Genomic DNA, 8,055 nt, shown 5'->3' on the forward strand with positions numbered 1-8,055 from the left:
AATGGCATACGAATTGGCGTGTCATACATACGCCATTTCATGAGATCAGTCTGCAGCAACCGGTTTCACAGCCTCAACGTTAAGGCGCTGACACACCGAGCCGATAATCGGCCGTCTGACAGTCTGGCGAGGTCAGTGACTCGAGTCTGGTCGGTGTGTTCCGTGCCGTTGTCCATCGGAGGAGCCGTCGTCCTTCATTTTGGCCGATTTGACATGTATAATTGGCGGGGCGGGTACTGCCGGCAGTTGGACTCAATGACCCATCTGATTGGTGGAGAGCTAACCAGGAAACGGGGAGCGGGATGAGCGTGACTAGAGTCTCTCAAAATCTGAGGAAAATCTTTTAAACTGACCTTTGTTGATCTGAAATGAAGACAGATTCAGCAACTGCACGGCCTATTTCTCTCTTAAAATGTTTTCAGAAACACGTTTCGGTGAACTATTTTAGTCCAAGATGAGATCGTATTCTGAACGAGCCGCCATGACAGTCTGGCTGTGAATTTCCGGAGAAACCAGACCCACGTGACGCGTTCGTCCAATCAGCTGCCTTTTCTGCCAACGTTTGGCCGTCGGCTCTGTGTGTCCAGGCCTTAAACACTATAGCCTGGCTCGGCCCTCACGTACTACGTCATTTTCATTTTCCTTCAGTACTCCGTCTGGGTTCGTGGTATATTTTTGGGTTTTCTCCGGCCAAATCTTTACCGGTCCAATCAGCGAACAGAGGGAGTGGCTGAGAACAATGACGTTGAGGTTGTGCGCTAGTTTGAGTTGTAGTTCCGTAATGACGGCGGAGAAAGACGCGTAGGGTTGGGTACCGAAACCCGGATCCACTATGGAGCCAGTTCCTACGCAAACGGTAGTATTCGGACCGGATTAGAACGCAAATTTCGGTTCCTCATTTCGGTTCTGACTGAAATATTTCCCCTCTGTCGCTCCGGACAGTCCGAGTGGTGCACGTGCCCGCTCGCGGTGTGAAGCACGTGTCTGAGCTATTCTCGAACGTGCACTCTACAATCACAGCTGATAGACGGCTTTTTGTACACACTCTGAAACAGACGTAAAGATATCCCCCTTTCTCTGTAGTCTGTTGGCTAGCTATCGTAAATGTAGGCTACTTTTAAAATGGCATATTTTCCCTCTGGGCTCACCAAAACGGACGGAAAAGCATATTAACCATTCACTGACTGCACGTGATCGCTTGTCAACATATAACACTGGAAAAGTGTGAAAAAGGCAAGAAAAAAAAGTCCCTTAGCCATCATAGTGTTTAGCAAATTGAGCAAAACAAAGATGACATTCTTTTAAAGCAGCTCCAACACAGCCGACTCCCAGCAACCGGTTTCACAGCCTCAACATGTCAACTCTGCTTCTTCTGGAGGAATTTCTGAGTCTCAAAGTCGACAAATCTGCCGAATCCTGCTTTGAGTGTAATGTAACAGCAGTTTCAAAACAGTTTCCCGTCTTTTTGGTTTGGGGCGCATCTAGGTTATGTAGGGAATTATGTCTAAAATAAGGCCACTATAACTGTACGTCCACACCGCCGCCGCCCGGTCAAGGACGCTGGTCAGAAAGTCCGGGGAAGCTGTTTGAGGCTTTGGCCGCTCTGACGTAGCAGCATTCTATGTTCATCATGGAAAAAGATCAAGCAGCCACTGCACGGCCAATACACTGACACTAGAAACCTTTTATAAATGACATATATAATGACAGAATGTGTATTGGTTGTTGGTCGCAGCGGTGTCTGTTAGCAGTTAGCTCGCTCGTTAGCCGCTGAACCGCAGCAGCGTGCAGGCAGAGCGAGCAGCCACCAGCTGTTGATCCGTGCAGGACTTCACCGTGAGCGGACTGTTTAGAGACCATGTGACCGGCAGGTAACGTTAACTGGTCCCTATACGCAAATATCATAAATGATAGGGAACCCAGCAACGGCCATGATGAGCTTCTCCTCCTTTTTCTCTGAACTAATGTTTTGGTAGGAACCAAAGTTTACATCGTATGTTTCTCTGGAATCAGCCAGCGTGAAGGACGTCTATATTCTGATTGGTTGCCGCTGAACCGCGTCATAGCTCATTACCATAAAGTTGACCTACTTTCAACTTTCTGATTGACGCTCCGGTCGCTCAAATCGCCCAAAACGTGACGCCGACAGAATTGCTGCTCCTTGCAGCTGAGAGAAGCAGCTTCCACTGAAAATGAATGACTTCCTGTATCTTTAGAAGATCAGGTCGGCGGCGGTGTGGACGGACATTAAGGCCTGTCAAATCTGACTCCAATTTATTAATTCCCGCGCCTTCTTTCATCGGACTTAAGTTTACCAGAACACAAGGATCAATCTGAGACAAAGAGTTCAGTTAAGCAAAGTTTACTGAAGTCCAGCATTTATAAGTTTACACAAAATGACACTAAGTTTTAAAGTCTGTGAAATTATGAACACCGTCTGGCCAAAATCCTCATCTCTTATCCTCTTTGCTTGAAGGCCTTCCTCTCCTCTCTCCGGGCAGTTTTTTTCCAGCTCTCATACATACACACACACACACCCACACACACACACACACACACACACACACACATACACACAAATATCATACATGCTTAAAAGGAAAAGAAAAACCTGACATCCTTGGATATGTTTTCACACTGTTTACGGTGTGAAAAGTTAGCCAAAATGTATTGTGAATCTAAATTGATGTGCGGCCCTGATCTAAATTTGCGAGGGCCCGGATTCGGCCTGCGGGCCTCGAGTTTGACACGTGAAATAAGGGGAGAAGTGTGTTGAGTTAATGTCGACTAATCGACTGATCGTCTCAGAGGAGGCAGCCCTATGATCAATATAAAGTCATTTTTCATGCGAAAAAACACAGAGAATGCTGTTTTTAGGCTCTTAATTATGGAGGGTTTCCTGTTCTTTTCTGTTTTATATCATATTTAACTAAAAAACCAAACATTTAAAGACATCATATTGGACTTTGAGAAACTGGGAAGGAGTTTTATAGACCAAACGATCGGGAAAAGAAGAAACTAGAAAATATTCACACAGGTACACAGTGTGGAGGGGAGGAGTAAAGAGCAAGGTTGGTAAGTATGCGTGAGTAAAAACAGCTGTGTGTGTGTGTGTGTGTGTGTGTGTGTGTGTGTGTGTGTGTGTGTGTGTGTGTGTGTGTGTGTGTTGGGGGCGGGACTTGGCCCGCTGCAGTTTGACAGATTACAGCAGCGGAGGCGTTGCAGACGGACGGAGCACGTGGAGAGGCCCGTCTGCACGAGGGGGCAGCAACAAAGAGCAGCCAGTCTGGAGAACAGGAGAGGACACAGGACATCTGCTGCACACACACACACACACACACACACACACACACTCACACTCACACACACACACACACACACACACACTCTCACATGCAGGGCCTCACATTTGTTCACCTCACACAGGCAGACTCTCAAATAGCAGCTGCAAAAAAAGGCAGCGCACGTTTGCAGTGTTGTAGCCAAATCATCTTTGCTCAATCCTAATTTGGTCCAAGTGTCAAGCAAGTCTCGAGTTATTTGTTGGGGTTGGGGGGTGGGGGGTGGGGGGGGTGGGAGAGGTCAAGTCGAGTCGTTGGGTTCAGCGTTCTCAACCTGTCAACCCCCGGGAATTTCGAGTCTGGGGTGGAGGGGCCGGGGGAGATGGACTGCAGTAACCACTTTAAACCCTAGCAGTCAGTATTACATATTGCACTTTTAAGACAAGTCAAGTCCCAAATCAAGGCTGCATCCCATGCATAGGCGCCGATTTATGCTTTCCTCCGTGGGTGCTCACGGGCGCATGCCCTTTAAAAAAAGTAGTCAAAAAATGTTTGCATTTCAGAACCTTAGGAAATAGACAGCGGCCGACACGAACACACACGCCTATTGACTCGATAATAAAGCCGTAAAGTAGGCTATCTTTCACCTACTTTATCTTTCACCTCAGGACAACTCCACTTCTCACAAATGCAGAGAGGATTGGAGATGAACACGTAACCGCGATCAGCTTCGTGGTAAATTAAGAATCAATTCCACCTGTCTAGTAGCCTCTAGGCACACTATGACAGACGCCCCACTTAGCACCAAATGCAGTGTTTAATTTTAAATGAATGGAGCCTACTGGCAGTCTGGCACACTGGGTGCTCAGTATTTTCCGTAGGTGCTCGAGCTCCGGAGTACCCACGGTCTCGGCACCTATGATCCCATGTCCCTTATTTGAAAGCTCCTCGACTGCTCGGGTCTTCAGCTGAAACGGAAGTTGTTCTGTCCCACCTCGGTGAAGACCGTCTCAAAGCTCTTATTTCTGCCCCGAGGAGCGAGGAGTGAGGAGGGATTATCGAGGAAACACCAGAGCAGCCTTCCTGGAAGCCGTGCAGCTTTAGTTGAGTTGCTAGCTCCGCCCAAACAGCTGACGAATTCACGCAACGCTTCAGAACGTCTCATCCCCCTTCGACAGGAAGACAACACAAGGGTTAAAGTGGCCATTTTATGCTCATTTTCAGGTTCATAATTGTAATTTGAGGTTGTACCAGAATAGGTTTACACGGTTTAATTTTCAGAAAACACCATATTTTTGTTGTACTGCACATTGCTGCAGCTCCTCTTTTCACCCTGTGTGTTCAGCTCTCTGTTTTAGCTACAGAGTGAGACCTCTCACTGCTGTAACATCTTTGTTGGCAGTCGCACATGCTCAGTAGCTAGGTAAGATCACATGATCAGTAGCTAGGTAAGATCACATGATCAGTAGCTAGGTAAGATCACATGATCAGTAGCTAGGTAAGACCACATGCTCAGTAGCTAGGTAAGATCACATGATCAGTAGCTAGGTAAGGACTACATGAGCTAGCTAGCTGTTTCTCCAACTTCAGTAGAACAAGGCAGGATTAGCCGGGAGACTTCTTCTAAACGAGGGCGCACTTCCAACTTTGTGTGGAATACCTGCAGAACAGGGACATGGAAGTAGTTCTATACAATTTATTTTGTAGATTATGGTGAACTAGTGTGTGTTGTAGCAGTGTTTTGCCATTGAGAACGAGCTAGCATGCTAACAGTTAGCCCCCTAGCCCCCTCGGCTAGGGACGTAGAAAGCCGTGCAGATTTTGACCAGCTCACCCAGAGACTGAAGGCAGGACACATTCAGAAACCGTATCTCACTCAGAACAGCATGGATGGTTTTTTCAAGTTTGTATGCGTGTGGAAGCACCAGAGACACAAAATAACTCCCCAAATCCCAGAAAACGGTGATGCTATAGCGAGAGCAGAGTACAGGATTTGTTCCTTTGTTTCCAAGTAAAACTAACATATCAAATCAACTCACGTTCTGCCATAAACTCTGCTCAGCTGACGTAAAGGATCGGAGGCGATCTCTCTGTCTTTCCGCCATGTTTACATATGTTGCCCTCTCTCTTCCTATTGGTCAACGCCCAGGAACACGTCATAGAACATGTCACACTCTGCGGAAAAAGGCAAAAAAGTTGTGACATGCTGGACTTTCTGGGTCCTATTTTAATGTTCTAAGCTCACGGCGTGAAGCGCCTGGTGCAGGTGTGTTTAGGGCGTGTCCAAATCCACTTTTGCTAGTTTAACGGCGGAAAAAAGGGTCCGTGCGCCGGGCGCATGGTTCTAAAGGGTTGTACTTAGTGTCTTCATTAATCAGAGGGGTGTTTTGGGCGTAACATGCAATCAATCAATCAGAGATCATCTCCCATTCCCTTTAAAAGCCAAGCGCGTTTGGACCTTGGAGCATTGCTATTATGATGGAGGATTTGCACCGTAATATTTTTATTTGTAATCTTCTGCATGTGTGTGTGCTGCTGTGCGTCCCTGTGTGTGTAACAAGCATAGTGTGCGTGCTGTGCATGAGTCTAGGAGCATTTTACTAATGCTCTGTTAAAATGACATGAAATGCTGCGTTATTGACTTTAGACCAGGTTTTTGTTGGTCAATGGCGGGATCACTTCCTGCTGCCTCAAGATAGCAATACTCCCAGAATGCACCTGAACACACCTCCCTGTAAGACCAGCACGCCCAGAATGCACCTGAACACACCTCCCTGTAAGACCAGCACGCCCAGAATGCACCTGAACACACCTCCTTGTAAGACCAGCACGCCCAGAATGCACCTGAACACACCTCCCTGTAAGACCAGCACGTCCAGAATGCACCTGAACACACCTCCCTGTAAGACCAGCACGCCCATTGGCCACAGATAAGCGCAGGTGTATTTGCTATTTAAACGACATGGGAGCAGAGCGGGAAACTGACAACTTTGTCGGTCTTAAACTAGCAAAGACACTTGCGTTGGGCTTTGCGCTGTGCTGGGTGCAGGATAGGACCCTCTGCATCGTGATCGTGAAGCGTCCCAGACGTTGGATTGCTGATCTTTGATGATGTCACACTACGAGAGGTAAAGACACCCGTTCGCCGGTCCCGACCCTCATTATTGGGCACGACGTCCTGAACGTTTGTCTGTCGGGTCAGAACTGAACTGGTGTAGTCTGATCCTGGCATTAGGCTACACTGTGTGCAAAATGATTAGGCAAGTTGTATTCCTGAGGACTTATTGTATTGTATTGTAACAAATACATTGCTCGGTCAATCAGAAATGTTAATAAACCTCAAATCTGAATATTTAACAAAGGAAAAGGGACTTTTGGCTTTCTCAGGAGAATATCTATGTGTGCAGAATTATTAGGCAACTATTAGTGTGCAGAATTAATATGCAACTAAATGAAAAACTAAAATTTTCCCATCTCACTTGTTTATTTTAATTTCTTAGAGTAAGAATAGAACTCAAAATGGTCAAATAAACACTTCTGATATTTCAACAACTATTCAGTGACCAATATAGCCACCCTGTTTTCAATAACTGTCATGACCCTTCCTTCCATTGTTAGTTTCTTGATCTGTTGATGATCAACTTTTTGTGCAGCAGCAACCACAGCCTCCCAAATGCTGTTCAAAGAGGTGCACTGTCTTCCCTCACTGTAAATCTCATGTTTAAGAAGGGCCCACAAGTTCTCAATGGGGTTTAGGCCAGGTGAGGAAGGGGGCCATGTCATTATTCTGTCATCTTTAAGGCCTTTGCTGGCTAGCCACACAGTGGAGTACTTGGATGCATGTGATGGAGCATTGTCCTGCATAAAAATCATGGACTTCTTGAAGGATATAGACTTTTTCCTGTACCACTGCTTGAAGAAAGTATCTACTAAAAACTGGCAGTAGTTTTGGGAGTTGATTACTGGCGCTTTTCCATCACATGGTACCTGCTCGACTCGCCTCGACTCTACTCGCCTTTTTTGGTTTTCCATTACGAAAAAAAGTACCAAGCGAGCTGAGGCGAGCCGAAAAGGTGACGTGAAAGCGACAGACGGGGGTGTCCTGAACAAACCCGCTATTTTTAAACAGTTTAGCTAGCTGTGTTTTTTTGCTGCCTCCAGCTTCTTTAGAAACTAAATGTGTCTTCTGGCAACAACACACCTTCCACGTTCTGTGTGTGTGTCGCGTTAGGTCACGGCAGTTTACTGCGGCGCCGCTTGTTTTACAGTTCTGCGGAGGCTCCGGCAGAGCTTTCACCGTAGCCTAACTACACACACACATGCTGGCTCGACGCACACACCAGCTGACAAATGTATACATCAGGCCACATATTACACAGGCTACGGAGAAAGCTCTGGTGGAGCCTCCACAGAACTGTAAAACAAGCTCAAGTGGTCTGATGTTATACTTGTGCGCTGGTGTGTGCGTCAAGCTGGCAAGACGACCAGCCACGCTGAGGCGGTACTAAAATCTGCAACAGAAAACGGATGCACAGTGTGTCGAGGCGAGGCAAGTAGAGTTGAGGCGAGTCGAGGCGAGGCAAGGCGAGGCAAGGCGAGGCAAGGCGACACGAGGCGAGGCGACACGAGGCGAGGCGACACGAGGCGAGGCGAGGCGAGTAGAGTTGAGGCGAGTCAAGTCCAGGCGAGTCGAGTCGAGGCGAGGCGAGTCGATGCGAGTCGAGACGAGACGAGGCGAGTAGAGTCGAGGCGAGTCGAGGCGAGTCGAGGCAAG

Source organism: Sander lucioperca, chromosome 2 (assembly GCF_008315115.2).
Source record: "Sander lucioperca isolate FBNREF2018 chromosome 2, SLUC_FBN_1.2, whole genome shotgun sequence".
NCBI classification, from domain to species: Eukaryota; Metazoa; Chordata; class Actinopteri; order Perciformes; family Percidae; genus Sander; species Sander lucioperca.